Here is a 24,911-nt window from a genome sequence, read left to right as displayed (position 1 = left end):
AAGTGTTAAATAAATATAACCATTGTTGATCAAATTCGTGCATGTACACATGTTCTCTCTTTCCTTTTCCTACTTTATTTCCAACATAATGCAGATATGTTCTAGTAGCTGACAGACTTTTAAAGTGGAGACCAGTTTTTGGAGCCTCTGTGCCTTGGGGAAGGAAATCTGCAGGTATTAGATGGGTTTGGCAGCCAGCCGAGGCATGCAGCTGGGGAAGGGAGACTCCCTGGGGTGGGGGTTTTAGAAGAGAGGGCTGGATTCTGCTCTTCTAACTAGGAGAGCTGACGGGTAACAAAACGAGGCTCCCTCAGTTGTCTGATGCAGCAGACAAAGCAAGATATTTAGTTAATAGCAGCAGCCTGGTGCCTATGATTTTCAAGTCCTGGGAGGCACATTATGTTGCCCAGAGTAAGCAGAGAGGTGGTGGAGGGAAGTAAGAAAAGTTAGGGAGAATCTATTTCCCGCGTCCCTTGTTGTAGTATTTGACTCACCTCAAGTTAACACTAATAGAACATTTGCTCAGAAATGTCATCGCTGAAATAAACGCGTTAAATTTAAACTCTGACTGCCCCAATTCATCTGTTATGCAGTTGAACTAGGAACAGCTCAGACTTAAAAGGCATCTCCAAGTTTTTCTCAGCCAACAAGACTTAGGCCACTTTGTTTTCTCAGATTGTGCAGACTTGTCCAATTTTTGGATGAAAGTCCTTTGGATACTCGGCAACCATACTATTTTTCCTCCAATCGTCGACTTAAAATATAAAGCAGAAGCTGTGAAAGAAAAAAAAAAAACCCAAAGTTCCTTCACATCTTTATTTTCTAGCCAGCTATGGCTTTAGTCTAAAGCTCTCTCTTTTAGGGAGAAAAATCACATTTGTACATTTTCTCGTGGTTGGCTGGACTTACCCACAGATTCTTGGGTGATATTCAGGAGGATGCTTTGTGTTTTGGCTGTGTTGGAATTTTTCTTCGGGGACTATATATAGCAGTGGAGGGGGGTGGTGTTCAGCTCTTTCTCAGCCTAGAACTAACTCATCCTTTTGCAAGAGATGCATACAAAGACCATAGCACGTTGGGAACTATTTTTTTTGCTTTCCATTGTAACACTTTTAATATAAAATAGATTTTCGTAGTTTGGTTATAGATGCAGTATACTGTGGAAAATTTGGTTATCCTGAAAAAGCACAATGAAGGAAATAAAACCATAAAGGACCCACAAAGAAATAACTAGTTTTATGTGTTTTTTTCCTATTTATCCACTCATCCATCCATCCATCCATCCATCCTTCCTTCCTTCCTTCCATCTATCCATGTATTCATCTTTCCATCTCTCTACCCCTTCATGCTTTCACTCATCCCGGGAAGAAATAATGGTACCTTAAGAGTACTCTTGGGGCGCCTGGGTGGCGCAGTCGGTTAAGCGTCCGACTTCAGCCAGGTCACGATCTCGCGGTCCGTGAGTTCGAGCCCCGCGTCGGGCTCTGGGCTGATGGCTCAGAGCCTGGAGCCTGTTTCCGATTCTGTGTCTCCCTCTCTCTCTGCCCCTCCCCCGTTCATGCTCTCTCTCTGTCCCAAAAATAAATAAATGTTGAAAAAAAAAAAAATTTAAAAAAAAAAAAAAAAAAGAGTACTCTTAAGGTAAGGTATAGTAGTGATGATGAGTACAGGCCCTTCATGGAGTGCTTTATGCTTTCAAATCCTGGCTGTGCCCAGCACTTTCTGTAACCTTGGGCAAGTTTTTATGGTTTCTTTTCCTCCCTTATAAAACGACGTTAATAATAGTGCCTCCTTATACATTGTGTCAGGATTTAATGATATAATCCATATAAGATGATTGGCAAAGTGCCTGACATAAAGGGAAGTTCTGAATAGATATTAGCTATCCTCATCATTATTGTGACTCTGGCTTATTTCATAGAGTTACCAAGCTCTGATAAGAAAACATATAGAAACTACTTAATTCAGTGCATAGATATTATGATTGTAAATACAGCAATATACAGATGTGTATTTTGTTTGTGTTACTGATATCCGAGCCCCGTGTTGGGCTCTGTGCTGACAGGTTGGGGCCTGAGGTCTGCTTCAGATTCTGTGTCTCCCTCTCTCTCTGCCCTTCCCCTGTCTGTCTGTCTCTCTCTCTCTCTCTCTCAGAAATAAATAAACATTAAAACAAATAAATAACAATAAATAAGTACATAAATGCTATTTTAATAACCAAAAATATTCCATAGTATACGTATTCATAACCAATCTGTCACAGCTATTCATTTAGAATATATCAAATTTCTGTGGTTATAAATAATGCTGTCATGAACATGTCTGTTCAGTTATTTCCTTAGACTAAATTTCTAGGAGTGAAATTGCTGGTTTTATGTTGTACACATTTTACACCTTAACAATATTGCCACAGTGCCCACCAAAAAGTCTACACCATTCTCCATTTCCGACCATGGACGCGACGGCCTGATTTTCTGCACTCTTGCCAGCCTTATGTGTTATTGCTGCAAACGTTTGCCATTCTGTAGACAAAACATACGCTCTCATTGCTATTTTATTACTTGCTTTTATTTAATTAACCAGCATAGTTAAACTTTGTCATATGTTTGGTCCATATGACCAAAACTTTTGACCATATTTATTTCTACTTCTTCAAACTGTAAACTCAATAATATTTGTGCACTTTTCCATTGAGTTGTTTGTTCTTTTCTTAATGGTTGTGCCAGAGTTTAAAATTTGACTTTCTAATGGGAAGGCTTTGGGATTGACTCTTCCAATTTATGAAAACTGGCTAAACCGTTCCTGCATTTGCCGCGAGGGTTCTAAACCGTTCCTGCGTTTGTTGCGAGTGCCTACAGTTTACAGTATTCCTTTAGCCAATGATGTATTCAGTCAAGTGCTGTTGGACTTGAACCCACTCCTAAGTGCCCTGGACACTTCTTACCACCCTACCTTTCATTGGATCTCATTTCATTTCTGTGATGTTTTCCTGCTTCTTCTAGATTTCAAGTTCATTTTGCCCATTGAAGAAAAATAGTACGTAACAACGGTAGATACCCACTGCTTTTCGTCTGCCTCCCATGTGTCTCTTCTGGGCTGCATTCTTGTCGTTTTTTTGTACTTCGTTTTCAGCCTGAGCTTGTTAGATGGGTCTTTGTGCAATCACGTCCGTGCAGATTTCTCACCCCAGAAGCCTCCCTTTAAATATGGTGAAGAGGCTACCCAATGACTTCCCTTTAATATGTAGAGAATAGCGCTTTAAATCTTGTGTCTAAAGATTCATCTTCACTAATGGCCTAGTGCAGAAGTCAGCAGACTTTTCTGTAAAGGGCCAGATAATATATATTTTCAGCCATGCTGGCCACACGGGCTGTGTTGTAACTAAGCACAGAGACAGCCATGGACAATAGGGAAAACACCTGCCTGGCTGCGTTCCAGTGAAATTTTACTTATAAAACAGGCAGAGATTCAGTGTGGTACATGGGTGATCGTTTGCCCACTGCTGGTCTAAATAAGAGAAAAGAATGGTAAAGGGAGTGATGTGGGAGAATACATTTTAGCTGATTACTCCCTAAGGGCAAAGTGCCTTCAACATTACCAGCCTATGGACTTGATTAGGTGGAGAATTCCCTGGAGGACTGCCTTTCCTCCCTGCCATCCCCCCTCCCCCTCCAGCCTGGAGGGAAGGACCCAGGCAGAAAACACCTGGGGAGAGGAAGAAAAGAAAGGGAGAAGCATGTCCAAATGGGACACCAGCCACTCACCACACTCCAAAGCTAAGGGTGGCTTGAAGCATGATGAATGCCTACTCCGGGGGGTGCAAAATACGGGAAGCCATGGTGTTCTGGTCCCTGGATTGCATTTCTGAATCTCACCAGTTTTCTTTTGACTCAATATTAATCCGGAAAGCTATTATTTTAGCTGAAAGGGCTGTGTGTCAGGTATTTATTTCACTTGATAATATTGATGGGATTTGTTTGTTTTTATTTTTGTCTCTTTGGTTAGCCACCTAAGGCATTATTTTTCTGAGACCCAAGCTCCATAACGACCTTTTGTAAAACAACACATGTGCACTCCGAAGGCCCTGCCTGTCTCCTCTCACGGCCTTGTCATGGAAAGAGAAATCAGGCCACCGCCTCATTACAGCCTGCCTTCCTTGTAAGCTTTGTGCCATCTACAATAATAAAGGGAAAACGTTTAATCTGGCCGTGGCAGGGACTGTTGGTAAGAAAGAGGACTGGGGGGTCATGGGACCCACGTGACTGATCACATCCCCCCTTCTCTGTATGTCTCAGTGTCCTTCTCTGTCAAGTGAGGGGTTTGGACTAGAAATAGAACGATACATGTGTGGCAGGTGTCCCGTCGCTCTGTCCTCACTGCCTCTGTCAGGCAGTGCTGTACAATCTCTGTGTTCTTCCTGGTCCCCTGGAGAGAAAGCCTTCTTGATGCAGGCCTGCTGGACTGGCTGTTCCCACCCCATCAGGGGATGGTCTCGAAGGCTCCTGTGCCATTGAAGTTTGTGATTCTTAGCACACATGGAACTCAGACTTGTTCTATGGGGTTATTCGCTGCCATGGTCAGCGGCAGTGCTGAAACATCGTCCTTGTAGCTGCCCCTAAGTGTAATTAAGCCCCTTGAAATGTAAACTCTGCCCAATGAATGGACGTTTGCAATTCACCTCTGGGTTTTAGGGGCAATAGTTTTTCATTTTCTGTCTTAGGACCTGTTATGAAGTGACTGTCTTGAGCAAGCCGAGGAAATGGAGGCTACTGTCCATTCCCCCGACTCTGTTTGTGTTTCATTGCCTGGGATGTTTTAAGATCCTGTGCCTTCAATAGATTTCCTGAGCTAATAGTTTGTCTTATTTACTTCGCTAGGCTGTAATCGTTGCTGCGGCTGACCATTTTGATAAGCGACTTGTGAGAAACATTCTCACATGAATGAGAGTCACTCTTTAGGTGGTTCTCCTTAACCTGTTTTCAATCACAGAAAATAATTCCCTGGAAAATCTTTTCTTTGATTCAAAAAATACCCCTTAAATATTTAAATACCATCATCTTTTCAATCCTGAATAATGTTGAATTGATTTATACATGAGATTAACCATAACACCCTTGATTAGGGAAACTTGTGCTTGATCTGTCTATCCATCTCTCTCTCTCTGTCTCTCTCTCCCCCTCCCTCCCTCTCTGTCTCTCTGTCTCTGTCTCTCTTTCTATGTGTTCTCCTGGCTTCATAAATGAATTAGGGTAACTCACTTCCAGTGGAGCAGAGTGGAGAAAAACATACACGTAGGAAATTAGGATAGAGTTGGGGGAAGTCTGGCACCCATTCTGTTTCTCACGTACAGAACTAGAGATGGTCTGTAAATATGGAAACTTGTTAACAGACAAAGCGAAGAGGAAGATTTTGCCAGGTCTTTCGTTCACAGTATCCATAGGATACTAGCATTGCTCAAATCATGCTGCTCTTTCTTTGGTATTGAGACCTAACAGACTTTTCTACTATGGGTTCTGACACAGGAGGCACACGTGATAAAGTTGCCTCTGTCTGTATTACATTTAAACATTGCTTTAGACAAAGCAAACAAAAAATCTGCTGTGTCTTTTTTTTTTTTTTTTCAGTTCTAGAAAGCATGCATCTAAAAGGGCATGATGGATTTAGGGTTTTTAGAAGGAAGCCTATTCACAGAGAGGGTCATTCAAGAAAGTGAAGGCCTTTCTTTGGAAGTGCAATGGGTCACAGATCTCCATAGGAAATGTATTTATAATATCAATGTAGTTTGGGATATTGCTTCCCAGTGCTTTGTTTTTTAATATCTTAACACCCCACAGACTCAGTGCTGTATCTGATTAAGCTGGATCCAACATACAAAGCAGGAGCATCTCAATGCGTTTCTGATAAGTCACCTGGTCTTGATGATTCTGAGACACTGATCACTGAATGCTGGTTCCGGGCACAGGGATCCGCTTCCAGAATCTTCATGCAGGTTGATAAAGAAGGATCCCAGATAAGCATGGGTAATGAATGACCTGGCAGCCTGGTCTAGAAAGGATGCTCAGAGCAGGAGATCTTGACTAAGAGCCGCCCATGGCTGCAATTGTCTGGGACACACATTTGCACCAGTTGGGAAGCCCCAGAACCTTCACTGAGGAGTAGGAGTTTGGTCTCTTGCCACCACTGCCAGTCTCAGCTTCTTGGAAAGGCCAGGGACTTCGTGAGCATCTCAAGCCCCTTTCTTTACTGTTCCTTTGCTAGAGCTCAAAATATAACCGAGGTGGGCCCTCTGAGGTCAGTTCTCCTGTCTCAGTGGAATCTGAGGTCTCGGCCATAGAGTCCTCATAGATGTAATTGCCCTTCACAGCGAGTAAAATAAAGTGACGTTTATAAGCTATCCTTGCATTTATTGCCCTACTCAGTCTTCACAGAAACTATAAATCTGGCAGGCCCAAGGGTCTTATCTCCGTTTGGAGGTAGGTACCTGGATGGAGCCCAGAAGATTTAGAGGACTGTGATGTCAAGTCACAGAGGAGGGCTTTTCATAGCTTGTTTCTGTTGTTATTATTTGATTTCTGTAGTATCTTGGGACTCACTTCATACTTCCGCAGCCCCCAGAGGAGTAGCATCTAGTGTGGCTTTCCCTGAACCCCATCCCTATCAGAGGCTCTGGGTGAAATGAGTTTCCTGCTGGAAATTATTGGGAAAATTTGTGTTATTGGGAAAATTACCTCACTCTTGGAGACTCTTAACTTCCTGCGTATTGAACAGGTCCTCCAAAAACAAGCAGGTTTTGTGGCGCTCAGCATTTCCCGAAACCTTTTAGTTTTTAACCTCATGATGCATTTAGAGGAGAGGATAAAGAATGCACTTCGGGAAATTCTGTTCCAGAGCCATGGGTACCTCGCTAAGGCTAAGACTCAAGGACTGTCCTTCCTTCATCCTAGATTCCCTTGTGTTGAGTATAGTAAGAACTCAACACATTGTTGAAGATATTAAATTTCATTGGTCGAAGGCCTTGGAATTGTCCACAGTACACCGTGTCTCAAGTAGACCGCTCCATTGTGTCTCTACCTGTCGATGCACTTGTCCAACACTTATTATCATTTTTGGATCAGAAAATACCATCCTAGTAGAACCAGGAATGGTCCATGCTACAGAGAAGTGTGTTGTGGGTTGTGAATTCCAGTGATCGTGGCGCTGAGCAGACTGTGGCTTATACTTTATCTCATGGCCCTACTTGAGGAACAGACCACACTTTAGATTCCCATATGATCCAGCAAAATAGCGACCTATTCAAGAATGAAGTGATTTAGAAATCCCACACCCCTCTCATGAGTCAGCAAGAGTAAGTCCTGCACGTATGAGTGCTTCTTAAAGCTTTACTCTAACCTCAGAAAGTCCTTATCATACAGATGAGGACAGTAAGGCTCAGGGAGCCCTGCCGTCACTCTGGACAGTTTTGACTCCTCATCATAACTCCCACTCAGAGCTCTGTGATCTTGTGCAAGTTAAGTAACCTTTCTGGGCTTCTGTTTCCACACCTGTGAAACCGGGATGATGATATTACTTCCTGCTAACATTGTCATGAAGAATAAAGGAGTCAACACACATAAAATGCTTAGAACCAGGTACTGAAAGCACTTGATAAGAATGAGCTGTTATTTAATGTATACAATTTCCTCACACCTACACAGCACATATGCACACACACACACAGCCTGGCCTCACTCAGCTTATTCAGCAAGACTGTTCCAGGTGACATTTAACTATTTCCAAAGATCAACTCCACTTTCCATGAACAACGATTTTCCTTCATAAAGCTTATTCGGGGGTGTTGTGTTGCCTCCTCTGAACATAGTTCTCATAAGAGGAAACCAAAAAAAAAAAAAAAATTGGTAAATAAATCTGGTTAGAGTAAGTGAGCCACATCACTCGATGTCTACTTTGAAGGAGAAAATAGTCATTTCAGTTTGCAAATTATTGTCTCTTTACTTCATTACATACCAGAAGGGAGTTTGGGATGAGAGGTCTAGAAAGTATAACAAAACCACTACAAATTATTCTGTAGCATTTAGCATTTAATTTAAAATAACCAGGAAAACAACTAATTGAAATGCTCAGTGTGACTTTTTTTTTTTTTTTCATGCAACAGTATCTTGACTGAGTTTTCCAAATTACTAAAAGCATTCAGGCATTTCTGGGAATTTGGACCTAGTAACCCTTTAGCTCTTTTTCTTTAGAGTTCTGGCATTTTTTCACTAGTGTCAAATACAATAATTAGTTTTCACAGATATTGAAATTGTTAGAGTAATTGCTAAATACATTTCCACATTTGGCCCTCCAAGACAAAGTTTGTAAAATTTGTGAGCTGTGAACAGTAACTTTACTTGGCCTGACAGTTGTCTAAGAGATGCATCCTCAGTGAATGAGAGAGGGAAAACAGTGAAATGAGACGTCAGAGTCATTGCAATTTGAATTGTGGACAACCGTAATCCCTGAGTTCTGTGTAAATTAGTCGTCATAGATTGAAAACAAACAAACTCGAAGAGATAAACCTCACACTCACTACAGCCAATTAGATATTCAAAGGAAAATTCTCAGTTTTTAATATGTGACAAAATCACATAAATACGTATGTGTTGGCATCAGCAGTTTTGACAGATGTGGCTTTAAAATACGAGAAATGCACAAACAGATACAGGCAATTCTAATGTGGCCTAAGCCAATAGCGAGAAGTATTACCAGCATGCCAAGTCTTTGCTCCAAAGAGAAGTGACTGCCATGTAAACAGAGTTGGAGTGTAGATGGAGTCAAGTAATGAGCTTCTAATAACTGGAAATGTACAAATGTAGTTAATTTATGATAAAGTGCAAATTTTCTCTGTGGGTAATTGCTATGGATTAAACGTTTGCATCTCCTCAAAATTCATTTGTGCAAACTCTCATCCCCAGTATGATTGTATTTGGAGATATGACCTTTGGGAGGTAATTAGTTCATGGGGGTGGAGCCTTCACGATGGGATTAGTGCCCTTAGAAGAAAAGACACAGAGAAAATGAGGAAGGACAGCCATCAGGCCAGTGTGTAGGTCTGATCCTGGGTCCGAGAGAAGGGAAGGAGGGCAGACTGAGTGGATGTAATGAGACTGTCAGGCAGTTCTGAGGAAATTCAGCAATGCTGTCAGGGAATCCTTGAGCCCAAACCGGCCATCCCAGGAGTCATGAGTGCCTCGGGAATGGTTCTGCCTTGGTATCCTTTTTGTGCTCAGTAACTGGATGGGAGTAGCATGTGAGTGCATGGCCTTGGTAAGAAATGTGGTAATGGGTTTTGGTTTGTAACTGCTGGGTTTGTTGTTGTAAATACCCCCTTTAGTTAGAAATCTGAGAAGTGCATCTTCATGGCTACCACAGAGGTGTATACAAAATTTTAGCTCAATGAATGAAGAAGGAAGGAAGGGAGGAAGGGAGGATGGAAAGAAGGAAGGAAGGAAAGAAGGAAGAAAGGAGGAAGGAATGAAGGAAGGAAGGAAGGAGGAAGGGAGGGAATGAAGGAAAGAAGGGAGGAAGGGAAAAAGGAAGGAAAGAAGAAGGGAAGGAGAGAGGGAAGGAAGGGAGGAAGGAAGGAAGGAAAGTTGATGGGAGGAAGGAAGGAAGGTTGAGAGGAAGGAACGAAGGAATGAAGGAAAGGAAAAAGGAAGGAAGGAGGAAGGAAGGAAGGAAGGAAGGAAGGAATTGCTAACTCATATTTATGTACCTGCCTATTCCTCCAGGTTTATAGCCTCACTTTTGTCTCTATTAGCTATTTTTTTATTGAGCATCTATTATGTGCAAAGTAATTTACGTGTAATGCCTCATTTGATTCTCATAGAAACTCTAGGTACCATTATTATCCATCTCCATTTCATAGATGAGGAAAATGAGGTTCCAAATAGGTTATGTAATTTTCCCAAGCTCAGAGGCGACCAAGTGGAAGCTCTCTGTTTTATAAAGTTTGTACTTAAACTTACACCCTTAGCTCTTAATGCTCTGTGTTATTAATGTCTAGTGAATACAGGTACAGAGAGGTGCACTGCCCCGTAGAGGAAGCTTCTGAAAATAGCAAGGAACAGGGGCATAGGAATGCATCCCAGACTTAGGCAGGTAACGAAGATATTCATCCATGAATGTGTAGTGATCATTCCTTCATTCTTCCATTCGTCATTGGACATCTATTCATTTGTTCATCGACTCAGCGAACATTTATCAAATGCCTTTACATGGGCTGAGTTTTAGTCTCTATGTCCTTGGGGCACTCACTTTCCACACTGTCCAGTACAGTAAGCAACATGGGGTTATTAAGCATCTGAAGTGTTGGTGGCCAAACTGAGACGTGCTGTGAGTATAGAATATACGTGGGGTTAGTAATGGGAAAAAATTATAAAAGCAATCTCATGAACACTTTTTGTATTACATATTGAAATGGTTATTTTGGGTTATGGAAAGTTTGAATAAAATATATTTTTAAAATGCATTTTAAAACTATTTTTAAAATTGATCCCACCTGTTACTTTTTCATTTTTTTTTTTCATGTAGCCACTAGACAATTAAAAATGCACCTGTGGCTCATAATTACCTGTCATAGTGCTAGTCTACTGAATGGTAAATACAAGCATTTCAATAGTACAGAGCAAGGGCCAATAGACTGCGGGGTGTATCTACACAATGGGCCATTTGAACTGGTCCTTGATGAAGGAGTTGGATTTCACCCAATGGATGGATACCTGGGAGAATGGCATTCCAGGTGGGTAACAGCACAGACAAAAATGTGGAAAAGTTGCATCCAGTGATTCAGGGTTAGGATTCTGCATAAGGCTGGGTTCTCTGGGAAGCAGATTCTGAGCTGGAGTTTAGCATATTTATTTATTAAAGCTCTTGTTTATTAAAATGTGCCCTTGGGTTCAACCAGTATTTGAACATGGGCTGCCTGGAGAAGGGGCAACACCTTGGGTCAAGTGCCTCTCTGCTGCTGATGTGCAGGAAATCCCTGATGGGACCAAAACACGAAGACCTGTCCACAGAGGCCATGCCCATCAGCTGGGGTAGCAAGACCTTCCTTGCGAGGCAAGCTGGGTGGCATATCACTGTGTTCCCTTCAGTTGTCTAGAAAATAGAGGACAGAGTACTCCACAAAGTGACTCCTTCCTTACTCCATGCTCAGGGCACAGGGTCTCACATTAGCTGAGTGGGTGGGAAGAGGATCGAGTCTCTGTGACGTCAGGTGGGCCCTTTGGAGTTTGTATAAATTACAACCAAGGCAGTGGTGAATTTGTATGTGTAATGCATTTACCCACAGCCCCTAGAGTACACTAGAAGACAATTTCTTGGTGTTTAAAAGATTATCCTTTTAATAATTCATTGATCTTAACAACACAATACATCAATGGTTTACACCAAAGCCATGTTTTATCTGCAATGCACTTCTAAATTGAAAGGTACCATAAAATAGCACTTAACTTTCGGAATCCTTATGTTATCTAAAGCTCAGTTTCATATTTATTTGATGATAACGAATATCCTGTCTACTTTATTATCCAGTGCAAGCTCTAATTTAAGAGCTCAGGAATAAATGAGGCAATGCCTGCAGGTGGGTGGCCTGTGGGTCTGCGCGTGCGCGTGGGTATGTGTGTGTGTCCTAGAGTATGTATGCAGGGTTGACCTTATAAGTTTACTCACAGCAGTTTTGCATCAAACGACACTCATAAAGTGAAACACATTTGCATTCTTGTCTCAACTGACCCATTTGGTGTGAATGCGTTTAAATTTTTTTTTTAACGTTTATTTATTTTTGAGAGACAGAGACAGAGCACGAGCTGGGGAGGGGCAGAGAGCGAGGCACACAGAATCTGAAGCAGGCTCCAGGCTCTGAGCTCTCAGCACACAGCCTGATACAGGCCTTGAACTCACAAACTGTAAGATCACGACCTGAGCTGAAGTTGGATGTTTAACCAGCTGAACCATCCTGGCGCCCCTTGGTGTGAATGCATTCAAAAGAATACTATTTCTCCACTCTTAACACTTCTGACACCAAATATGTGGCATTTCCACACCAAGCAATTTCCTGACTCTCTGAACACCAATTGGGTGTCCTACAATTTAATTCAGTCCCAACACTAACTACTCAGAGTGAGAGCAGATCCCACATGTTAGGGCTGAGACCCACAAGACCACACTTCAGATGCCAGTTACAAGCCGTGGGTCCCCTGGTTGCACATCTTTCTGTCTGATTTGTCTATAAATTGAAGAAGGGTTCTCATGACCCCTGCCCCAGGTTTGATTAATTTTCTAGAGGGGCTCACAGAACTCAGGGAAACACTTTACTTACATTTACTGGTTTATTATGGAGGATATTCTGAAGGATACAGATGAAGAACCAGATGAAGAGGTACATAGGGTGAGGTGTGGAAGAGTCCCAAACACAGGGTCTTCTGTCCTTGTGAAGATGAGATGTACCACCCTCCTGGCACATGGGTTTGTTCACCAACCCAGGAGCTCTCTAACCCCTGTGCTTTAGGGATTTTTATGGAGGCTTCATCATATAGGTATGATCAATTTTTATTAACTCAATGTCCAGTCCCTCTCCTCTCCCTAGAGGGCTGTAAGTTCTAAGCTCCTAATCATGGTGGTTCTGGTTCCCACCTTCCATGCTGAGGCCATCCACAAGCCCACCTGGAGTCACCTCATTAGAACCAAAGATGCTCCCATCTCCCGGGACACTCCAAGGGAATAGAAGCTGTGGGTGAGCAATCAGAGCTGAAGATCAAACAGTAGAACAGCAGATACTCCTAGCACCTCCATGGTTTAGGAAACTAACAAGGGTTTTAGCAACTGTAGATTAGGAACCAGGGCAGACACCAAATATATATTTCTTATTATGTCACAGTGTTCCTTTGACAACATGGACGTGGACCTACAATCTGCTCTTCTGACAAAAACAAAGGGGATTGTTGTTTTCAGCATAACTAGAATTGGAAGTAGCCAGATTTCTCTTTCCTTTCACTTGTTCTTCTTGGTCCCACTATTTCCTGGCACCTGGCATTCTGGGTGATGGATGTGTGTACAAGTGATTCTGAGGGCAGAACAGTCACCAGTGTCCCCCACTGACTAAGAAGGAAGGTGGAAACCTGTGTATATGGTCAGTGTGGCCGCCTCTCCCTGCCTCTACTGCCCCATCCTGCTGTGCTCTCTCTTACTCTCTGTGGCCCAGAAGCGTGGCCCTGCCTCCACGTCCCCAAACAGGCCATGATCTATCCCAGCCCAGTGCCTTTGCACCTGCAATTAATTCTGCCAGGAATGTTTTTCTTTGCCTTTCAGGTCACAAATTTCTACCTGTTCCTCTGTTGAATTGCTAGTGCCACCAGAAAAAGCCTTGTCTGATGTGCGGATCAGGTCTGAAGGTCACAGGTCCCACAGCACTGCCCTTTCTCACGGCATCCCCCACCCTCTCACCAGGGTCTGTCCCCAGGAGGGTAGAGCCACACTTGTCCAAAACGTAGCTGAGTGCTTGCCACATAGAAAATACGACTATGTGACTGACCATAAGAATAAACGAAATACCACCGACAGGCCAGACAGAATAAACTCTGGAGTTGGGTTTTACTTGGATGTTGATGATCTTTACTGCAAGAATTTCAGCAAATTGGTGAGGCCACCAGGCAGCCTGCCCGGGCTCGTGGAACACAGGGACGGTGATATAGAGAAGACAGGGAGTGAATTCTATCAGAAAACCTGGGGAAGCTAAGAGATAGGCAAATAACTTCAGAGGCAGGTAGAATTGAAAAGAGTATTTTTTTTTTTTCAGTTTCCCAGAATAAATAAGCTTTAAACATGTTTGTACACTGCCAGGAAGTAGCCAGTTGAGAGGATGTGATTGAAGACGCAAGAAAAAGAGAACGTAATTGATGGGGCGACGTCCCCGAGGAGACGTGAGGGATGAAATCAACAGTGTGGGTCAAGAGGTGAGGCTGGGAGAGGCCAGCGCCGAGGCAGGTGATATTTCTGCCCAGCCTTTCGGCTTTTGTGCGGAAGAGTGAGGAAAGCATCAATCACTTCCTTTCTAGCTGGGTAAATGCCAAGAAATTCTACGGCAGAAACTTCCCCAGGCAGGAGGCTCGGAATTAATTGTGAGGATTAAGCATAAACCAAAAGGAGCAGGCAAGCCCTAAGCACTAAATCCCAGGAATAGGGCCCTTTCAGATCAAGAAAATGCATCTGAGAATGGTCTGGCAGCCCAGGATGCTGAGAGAAATCTCGAGGTACCGGCAGATCACATCAATGCCCCCTCATAAGATTGTTTCACATGGGCCAAAATGTATATTGATTTTTTTTTTTTTTTCTGTGATTACACTTCCAGAAAGAGAACATGATCTTTGGAATCTGTTTGGGGAATAAAAATGCCTGTGCAGGAGGAAAGGATATTTTTTGACCTTCTGCTGGCATTGTCTTGTTCTTGTCACAGCTTGTTTGTGAGCAGTGCAAGGGCCCCAAACCAGGAATATCCTTGCAGCCTTTCAAATATGATTTACCTGATTAACAAAATATTGGTGGAATAGAGAGGGCTTGCCTGAGGGTGTGTGTGTGTGTGTGTGTGTGTGTGTGTGTGCATGAAATGAGGTTCTTGGGTAGTCAGGGAGTGGGGGTGAGGACAAACTGACCTTGTGTTTTATCTAGGACAATGGTAATGGGCTGAGGTTGCAGGGAAAAATAAAATACAAATATTTGGTGAGCAGACAAATACATGGGTAAATACAAGAATGAATGGATCAAAGAAGGAATGAAACTACTCACTGCTCTATGGGCTCTAGAAGGGTTTCCTCCCCAAAGATAGTACTTAAATATCATTACATCATGAATAAATGAATAACAATCAGCAGCCAACAAATATTTATTGGATTATATGAGTCAATTTCTTAGAAACACTTAACATAGAATTTTGCATGTATGATTTGCAATTTGAGTGCTAACCAGATAAAACAGACATCAAATATATACCAAGCCCTGTGCCAATTGCTAGGATATTATTCAGAGTAAGACAGACATAGGCCCTGCCCTCATGGAATACAGAATCCAATAGATGGCTTCACTGAACTTGTAGGGCATCATTTCCACCCCTTCCGTCTGCACAACAGATTTTCTGTATCGATACCTTCCATGTACATGACTCATAATCCTCCTGGAAAATCTGAGCGGTGTTAGCGACCTCATTTTCAAATCTCAGGGATCTGAGCTAGATCTCTGCAGTTTCCTCCAGTGACTTGCCCAAGGTCACACAGGTATTAGGTGGCAGAGCTAAGAATTCACACACAAATCTGTGTGATTCCTAACCTTGGGCCATTTTCCTTTATTATACTGCCTCTAATTTGCGCATTTTAAAGTAGGAAAGAACTGAAAGGCTCATGTTGATGGATTTGATGTGATTTGTAAAAAATTAAGGGACTGCCATTTTTCATAATAGCCATAAACTTTACACATCCACATGCCTTACCCCCTTAAAACCAATAGAACACACCTCTCTCTGTTCTGAGAGTATTCCCCTTCGATGCTAAAAATTATCAAACCTACTGGGAAGAAGAGTTCCCTGGGGATTTGCTTTATAAAATAAACAGAAATCAATTTTGACTTGTTTTCTAATCATGATAAATGAAGCCAGGTTAGGAAAAAGAAGTCCCAGCACTACTCGAGGATCATTTTGCCAGGATGCATTGGTCTTTGACAAGCAATTAAGAAGCCCTCTGATTGTGGCTGGCAGTGCCACGGCTCAGCACACTCCTGATTAATTCTCATTTTCATTCTTTCCTTGGGATTTATTTACTCATTTCACCTGGAATGTGTTTAGCTTCTTAACCTCCCCAACCCCCTTTCCTCACGTGCTTCCTTGCTTGGCTCCTTCCAACTTCAACTACCCATTAATCAAAGCCATGTTCATTCCTGCTGGAAAATTACCATACCATCTTGGCATTGATTCATTGTGTTTTCATTCATTCATTCATTCATTCATTCATTCATTCGTTTTCTATTTCACCTAGTTGGCCTTCTTTATTTCCATCTAGATATACTTTTGAGACCCATCTGTCTGCCTTGGGGGATGCTCAGTAGGGAGGGGGTTCATCTGATGTGAGCTATTAACAGCACGTTTTGAAATACATACCAATGAGAAGTCTGAAGTCTGGACATAATTGAAGCGTCTTGGAGCTACAAGAGATGGAATCAACATCTTAATCTTTGTCTTCATGGAGGTCAACAATTGAATCCTGTTTCTAGCATAAGCACAGAGTGTGCATCTTTCATACATTACTTCTTTTAATCCTTGCAACAACCCTACAAAGAAGGCAATGGTGGCCTCACTTTGTAGACAAAGGGAGGCTCAGAGAATTTAAATCACATGAGCAGTAGGTGGTGAAACCATCCCTCAAGCCTCTGTCTGCTGAATTATTAACAGGATAACCCGCAGCAGACACTGATTCACTTGTGGCATCGACAATAAGAGCAGTGCTGGACACCTTCACTGCAAACCATTTGACCCAGCACCTTGGGTAGGTTGACTTTGCATGGCCACCCTATTGAATCATGAGTTTCCACGAGCTGAGATCTACACCAGGCCATCCCTCTCAGCCTGCTCCACTTGGGGACAGACATGACTTGATGGGTGGTTGGCCCTATAAAGGGTCTTCAAATGCTTTGCCCATCCCCAGTGGACTCCCATACATGAAGCAGGAGACCTACTTCATGGTCTCTGAATGTTTGCCTTCAGCAACCCCCCCAATCCAATCCTTTCTGATTCTGAGCCCCCCAATTATTCACCCTTCTGTTTCCTTCCTCTCACCCTGAGGGCTTGAGCCCTTTCCTCATTCTTACAATGATTCTGGCTTCCTCGCCCTGGCACCCTTTGGAAAATGCTTCTCACAGGTAAGTGGCCCTGGGAGCTTTCAACTTCGAACCCAGACTCCAACATGTTTTCTCTCTTTATAGTGGTGGTTCATGTCAAGAAAATATAATGGCCATTTTTGGTGTATCATGTGTTTTATGGGCTTATGATAACAACCCTGGGATAGTCCTTAGCGCACCTTAATGAGGTTCGCTTATTATCTGTGATTCATAAACAAGAACACCAAGGTTTGGAGAGGTCATATAGATCACTGAAGACCCTACAGGTAGGAAGTGGTGAATCAGAATGGGGTCCCAGGTCTTGGTTCCGTCTACTCCAAAGCCTCTCTCCTTTTTCCTCTCTTCTCTCCTGGAAACCATAGGATCCTGCGATTTTCTTCTAAATTGCTTTTTCTATTAAAATTATAACCTGTCATTAAAATATTTAAGCACACAAATTAACTGGTGTTAATTATGATATTTCAAAAGGTGACAAGCAATTTAGAGTGAGATTTGAAGGTAAAAAAAAAAAAAGACACCTAAATATAACTTGGCATCTTTCGTAATAAATACAAATCTTTGTCAATTGTGACTTTATCTAGCCCTGATAGGCCTCAGGTCTAAATGGAACAGAACATTCTGAGTCATCAACCATTTTTACCAGGCTCAGAAGCATGTAAACAGTTTTTGGAAATTCTGGTGCTTCAGAACATTTTGGCACCCAAAGTCATTGCGTGTACCTTCTTTTTCATTTGTTTTAATATAATTTATTGTCAGATTGGCTAACATACAGTGAGTACAGTGTGCTTTTGGTTTTGGGGTAGATTCACGTGATTCACTGCTTACATACAACACCCAGTGCTCATCCCAACAAGTGCCTTTATCCATGCCCATCCCCCATTTTCCCCTCTCCCCTGCCCTTCCCCCCCCTCCCCCCATCAGCTGTCTTCTTATGAGTCTCCATTCTCCTCTCTGCAGGGAGGTTGAAATGATGACTTTCAATTTAAACTCACATCTCTCCGAATCCTTTGTCCTTTTACATTTTATGGTTAAATAAGGCAGAAACAAATGACCTCCTGGTAGGACGTGGTGGCCTCAGGGCAGAAGGGAGAAATATGTGTGTGGCCAGTCGTGCATGGTGGTCTTTGCTCTGCTGTTCTATATCGCTCAAGCCTCGCCTCCTGTTAGACCATGATGTACCATGAAGCCAGTTTAGCAGGCAGTGTCCACAAGAGCCAGCCTGGTCCTGACCAGCAGGGTGAGTTGACTGGCAGTCATTACTCCTTCTGGGTCCTAACTTCCCCCAAGGGGGGTGCAAGCATTTGAATGGGGTGAACTAAGGTTTCCTCCAAGGGCTCCAACATTCTATGGGCTCTAACTCTAATTACTACCCTTGACTCTACCCTCTAGAAATTTCTTACCGAGTCTGTGGAGGGAATGGCAATGATTCTCCAGGGGAAGTGGGAGGAAGCAGAGGCAGCACCATCAGTGCAGGGAACTGCTGTTACTGATGGCACTTTTCCAGAACCATCTGATATGTTGAGACTGAGGAAGAAGTTGGGAATCACTGTTGTCTGGATCATCTGTAGACCAGGTTCTTTTACAGGTGATAATCTGGGGCCTAGAAAAGCTCATTAACTTGCCCAAGGTCACATGGCAATGCATAAACACTTAAGAGCAAGATGAATATTAATTAATCTTACTTTATATCTGACAGTTATTTTAAAGGAAAAGTTACCATAGAAAAAGATAAATTAGAACATCACAAAGTGAATCCTGTGTATGTATGTGTGAGAATTCTTAACAGCAAATTTTTGAAAAACACTTCTACAGGAAAATAAGAACTCCCTGAGCAAAAATGTTCAGAAATGCTCAAAATGTGACTAAATATATCACAGACCATATAGCCCTTAGGCCAGTGCTGTCCCAACACAAATACAGTGTAAACGGCGTAAAGTAAAAAGACCAGGTGAAATTAATTTGAGTGATGTACTTTAACCCATCTAAAATATTATCTAAATATCTAACATATTATCATTTCTACACATTCTCAATATAATAAATTACTGATATTTTACTTTTATGGATTAAGCCTCTGAAATCCAATGCGCATTTATTCTACCCTTCATATCTCAATTTGGATGAGCCACATTTCCAGTGCTTAGTAATCACATGTGGCTTGTGCTTCCTCATTGCACAGGATGGAACAATTTTCTCTTCTCACTTCCTCTTTTTCCAGGTTCTATCAAAATTTATCTTTCATAAACTATTTAAATAGAATGTACTCTGGGTTTTAAAAATACATATATGAGGGGTGCCTGGGTGGCTCAGCTGGTTAAGTGCTGACTTCAGCTCAGGTAATGATCTTGCAGTCCATGAGTTCGAGCCCTGCGTCGGGCTCTGTGCTGACTGCTCAGAACCTGGAGCCTGCTTCGGATTCTGTGTCTCCCTCTGTCTCTGCTCCTTCCCCACTCGTGCTCTGTCTCTCAAAAATAAATAAATATTTAAAAATATTAAAAAAATAAAAATACACACATGAGCATATATATATATATATATATATATATATATATATATATATATGTGAGTATATATGTATGTCGTATGTATACAGAAACACACACATGCACACACACACACATAGAGGGAGAGAGAGGGGAGAAAGCAAGTACCTTTCGACATCAGCATTTCTGGAAAGAGAATCCCTTACATTGGATTTTCTTAAACAGGTGGAGAAGTTCCTGCAGATTCCATGTTCCATTTCAGGCTTATATATTTTCAGAAGCTCTATATTCAAGGGCTTGTGGCTTACCAGACTGCCAAGGTGGCAGTGACGAGGGTACGTTTAGCACAGAATTGGTCCTTAGTCCCCATTTCTCTGATGTGAGCTCTCAGCTTCAAGATGTCCGTTTTTGTAGCTACATCAAAGCTTTGGCCATTTGTGCAGGAAATCCCTCAAAAGCAATCACAGACCGATTGGCACTGTACGATTTGGTATTACCATGTCCTGAGTTAAACAAATGAGAATCTTGAAAGGATATTCCCTCGCTAAAGACCTGGGGAAAGAGAAGTGCAGTGACCCCAGGGTCCTTTTTGCGAAGATTTAAATGGGGGACACACATGAAAATGCTTAGTGCATGTAGGTGCTAGCTGTAGTGTCCTAGAGCTGCAGCTACCCATGGCCACAAACCTGAATGGCTTAGAACAAGGGAAGTGTATTCTCTGACAGTTCTGGAACCCTGCAGTGGAGGGTCAGCTAGGCCATGCTTTCTGTGGAGACTCTGGGAGATAATCTTTCCTTTTCCTCTTCCAGCTTCTGGTGGTACCCAGCCATCATTGGCATTCTTTGTAGGAGTTATTTTTTTCTTTTTTTTAAGTTTATTTATTTTGAGAGAGAGTGAGCACAAGTGATGAAGGGGCAGAGAGAGAGGGAGAGAGAGAATACCAAGCAGGCTCCATGCTGTCAGAACAGAGCACCGACGCAGGGTTCGAACTCACAAACTGCAAGATCATGACCTGAGCTAAAACCAAGAGTTGGAAGCTTAAGTGACTGAGCCACAGAGGCGCCCCCCTGTGCATTCTTTGTCTCGCAGATGGCATCACACCAGTCCCTGCATCTGTTTTCACATGGACTTTTGTCTCTTTGCCCTGTGTCCTCTCCTTTTTATAAGGATACCAGCCATTGGATTTAGGGTCCACCCTAATCCATTATGACCTTATTTTAATTATATCTGCAAAGATCTTCTTCCCAAGTAAGGTCCCATTCTGAGTTTCTGGACGGGCATGGATTTGGGGGAGGACACTATTCAACCTGGCATGGCTCTCACTAAATTCCCTCCTGAGGTCTGTCACTCAAGTTCAGTGGGTCACGTCTACCACCAAAATCTCCTCAGACACTTAATGTGGACTGTTGACTTTGGAAACCGAAATGGGATGCAATGATCACCTGATACAGTGGAGTCCTTTCTTTGAAAGGAATTTTTATCACAAGGAAGGCCAAAAAAGAAAACAGAGCAAAACATCCTGTGTGTTTACCTGTGTCCCCTTCCTCTTTGCTCTTCACTAGGCTCCCGGAAGTCTTCCTTAGCCTCCCTAACGCCCCATAATCCATCCTCTCTTTAATTGTAATCCCTTTATTGTATAGACCCAGACTGATGATGCTTATAGATACAGTGGTTTTCCCCAGAATCACACAACAACTCAAATCTGAGCCTTGCTTCAGCCACAAAGTGTCCAGACACTCAGTCCATCTCTATTGCTAACAGGGATGAGTGGCAGGGACCCGTGGTATGTTTTTCTTTGGAAAGGGAAAAACAAAACATTCCATACGGGGCAAGTTTTGTTCTTCTATTTTACAAAATTATAAAAGAAAGTTCATGGTGAGGTCAAAGCCATGACAACATCCGTGCTTCCTCTGTGGAGTTTCTGTTTCCAAGTAGGGGAAGAGATGGGAGTAGGCACCTTTGGGTCAGTGTGGAAGGAGGGAGTCCTTTCTCTCAAGGACTCTCAAGGACTCTGCTCTCAGTGTCTCCTGCCACAGCACGTCTGGGCCATGCTCTGTGTCATTCCCATTTTCCACAAGTATTTTGGGTATTTATTTTTCCCTCAAAGTAGACAAAGTGTGTCTTTGAACCCAAACCATGGTCTAAGCCTTCCAAATTCCTCTCTTAAAAATTGTAGCTCCTTTGAAAAACATTTTAATTAATATCCTTCATTTTTTAGAGCAGTTTTAGGGTTACAGAAAATTGAGCAAATAGTATAGAGTTTCCATATTCTCCTACTACCCCACTCATAGCTTCCCGTGGGTTGGACAAATGTGTCATAGGATGTATCTGTCATTAAAGTTATCACACAGAGTAGTTTCACTGCCCTAAACATCCCCTATGCTCCACCCTTTCATCCTCCTTTCGCCCAAACCCCTGACAACCACTGATCTTTTTACTACCTCTATAGTTTTCTCATTTCCAGAAGGTGATAGAGTCATACGGTATGTAGCCTTTTCAGACTGGATTCTTTCGCTAAGAAATCTGCATGTAAGGTTTCTCCGTATCTTTTCTTGGTCTGATTTCTTATTTCTTTTTAATCACTGAATAATATTCTATTGTGTGGGTATTCCAAGTTACTTTTCATGATTTCAACCTAATAGTAAAATTTCGATCTCTGTACCTGAAAGCCAGATCTGCAGTCAGATTAGAGGGTCTCTCATGGACACAGTCTTTCTTTCTGTGGGCCACCAATCAGGTCCACACCATTTCCCCACTGGCTTGCCCTTGTGTCTGACAAACACCAGGACTTATGCCCTAAGACCCATCTAGAAAATTGTGTATTTTGCTTAATTTAAAACAATATATTTTGGGGGGGAAATAAAATATATGTTGGATTTATTGTGCTCATGATTCTATTGGACCACATTAGTCTAGAGAAGAATCCCAAAGAAAGAGGAATTAGGATTTAGAAGAAGATAGACCAGTTTTTAAATCAAGAAAGAAAACAAAAACATATGGAACCTTGACATTTCCCAGGATATTACCCCATGGTTGCCACAGATGATGAAGAGATAGAATGTAAAAGAAGAGGTAGCTTCCTGTGGAATTAAAATTCCAGAATGTTCAAGAAAGTGCCAGACATGGGACCAAATAGGACTGGCTAGTAATGAAAATTCCACCCACATGGACTGGGTTGCTAACCATATGGCTGGTGCAGCTCATGGAGCTCTAAAGCACTCACAGTCACCTTTCTGCAATGGACATGGACCACAGGTTAGCACAGGGGCCACCCAACCAACAGCCGTGGGAAACAGAGAAATTCTTTTTGGAAACACATGTTTTTTTAACTTTCAGAAGTCATATAATTTCATTTTCATTTTTAAATAATTCAGACAAACAGAAGTCCCCATTTTCCTCCCTGCAACTATATCCCTCTCTTAAGAGGTAACAGCCATGATTAGTTTGATGGCCATCCTTCCGGAGCTTTTTCTGGACATTTAGATCCACATATGTATGTCCGTTGATACATAGTGGTTTGTGATGTGGGTGAGCTATACATAACAGAGATACTACTCTGTGCAATTTTCTGCAATTTGCATTTTATTATTTTTTAATTTTTTTTAATGTTTATTTATTTTTGAGAGAGTCAGAGTGCAAGTGGGGGAGGGGCAGAGAGAGGGGGAGACACAGAATCTGAGGCAGGCTCCAGGCTCTAAGCTGTGAGTGCAGAGCCCGACACGGGGCTCGAACCCACGAACCGTGAGATCATGACCTGAGCTGAAGTCCGGTGCTTGACTGACTGAACCACTCAGGCACCCCTGCAATTTGCATTTTAATTTTCAAGTCCTCCTGAACAACCCCATAGTGGTCTTTCATGTTGGTGTGTTTACAGCTGATGTACAGATGAGATGATCAGGTGTTTCTTCCCAACTTTTGCCATTACACATGTGGTGGTTGTATTCATGTTCATCAGTATCTGGACTTTTTCTACTTTCTGGAAGTGGAGATTGTATTCCCCTGCCTTCTTGATGTTAGCCATCACGATGTCGCTGGATCCAACCACCGAAATGTGTGTGCAAGTGGCATATGTCACTTCTAGACCAAAGCACATAATTGTTGGTGCTCAATCTTCTAATCCCTTAAGATGCTGCCACTTTGGTCCCCTGGGTCCCTGGGTGTCTATGATCCTCAGAATCCTACTGCTGACTGCACAGGCATGGGGCATAGGCAACAAATAAATCCTTGTGGTTCAAAGTCACAGAGAATTTAGAGTTCTTTGTTATTACCGCATAGCCTAGCCTCTTCCGGCTGATACCCACGGCAGTGAGCAGCTTGTGCATGTTTCTTACTGCACAACTGATAGCATTTTCCGGGAGTGAATATCTATGACAAAGTCAAAACATTACATTGCTTTTAAGCATCTTCTTATACATCAAGCCCCTACCTTTTGTCCCTTGGCTCCTCTGCATCTCTTGACTTTAGACTCCTCTCTATTATTTATTCATGGTTTATTAGATAAATGTCCCCCCCCAGACAAACCAGGAGCTCCCTGGGGTCTGCCGGTTCCTTTGCCCATGCCTCCAGTGTTAGCAATTGTTTCATTAAACTCTAATCTCAAAGCTAATCCCTGCTGGCAAATGTGTTCTGTCCTCTAAGAAGGCTCCCAGGCTCCAAGTCTCAAACCACTAAACAGGCCATGCAGGTGTTTAGTGGTGCTTATTGCTGGTCACGTGATACTGTTATTTCTTTCTCCACATTTCCAGTATGATTCACACTACCAAAAAGGATTACCTTTCGGTTTGGGAGGTACTAAATTAGAGTGTAGGATTTCCAAAGCCCTATATTCTTCTTCAGAGCACAGCAAGGGTGTTCATTCTGACCTCAAGGACCAAGGATACTGCAGGCTTCCCAGTCGATGAGTTTATTCAGCTCTGACCTGTGCAGCCAGTGGGGCAGCAAATGGGGTGGGAGTTTCTTTGAGGCTGGTATGCGCTCCACCAGAAGTTAGCAGTGGGGGAAAGCTGCTGAGGTTGATGTAAACTCAGAGCTCAGCCCCGTTGCTGGGACAAAGCCAGTCACTCACTTCCCAGCTGTGGCCCCTGGGGTGGGGGGACCTGAAATCCTATGTTGATGGAAAGCATAAGAAGATGAGAACAAAATCAGAGCTTCGAGCGCTCTGTAACTGAATCCCAGAGCCTCCCTGAGTGCTGAGACCCTTTGCGGCTTTCATTCGCTTACACATCTCATTGAGGCATGCGGCCTAACTTGATTTGTGCAGAAAAACACATTTCTGCCAAAAGAGGAGAGCCGGGCCTATGGCAGCTTTCAGGAAGATTTGTCCTGTCAGCGAGTTGTGACCCTGTGTCCCCCTATCTTCCATCATGCCTCTCCCCCCTCACAAAGCTGCAATGGGTCCCTGACGTCCACGGCACCGCGCCTCACCTCTCTTATGACAAAGGGACCTGGAAGAACACTGCAGAGGCTCACATCTGCACCTGGATGTTGCTTTTGCTTGCTCTACTGTCCTGG

At 42.8% G+C, this 24,911-nt stretch overlaps 1 protein-coding gene and 1 long non-coding RNA gene across 2 annotated transcripts in view; one reads left to right on the top strand and one right to left on the bottom strand.

Annotated features, from left to right (window-relative positions):
* CDH13 (cadherin 13) overlaps positions 1 to 24,911 on the top strand; it is a 1,039,261-nt gene that overhangs the window by 249,260 nt on the left and 765,090 nt on the right. The window lies entirely within an intron of this gene.
* LOC147573334 (uncharacterized) overlaps positions 1 to 24,911 on the bottom strand; it is a 32,046-nt gene that overhangs the window by 2,879 nt on the left and 4,256 nt on the right. The window contains exon 2 of the long non-coding RNA XR_015244634.1: positions 16,181 to 16,224. This is a non-coding gene — a long non-coding RNA (uncharacterized LOC147573334). The remainder of the gene's footprint in view (positions 1 to 16,180; positions 16,225 to 24,911) is intronic.

This window comes from Puma concolor, chromosome E2 (assembly GCF_028749965.1).
Source record: "Puma concolor isolate L17-30 chromosome E2, mPumCon1.1.hap2, whole genome shotgun sequence".
Classification (NCBI taxonomy): domain Eukaryota; kingdom Metazoa; phylum Chordata; class Mammalia; order Carnivora; family Felidae; genus Puma; species Puma concolor.
This window is presented reverse-complemented; position numbering and strand designations above follow the sequence as displayed.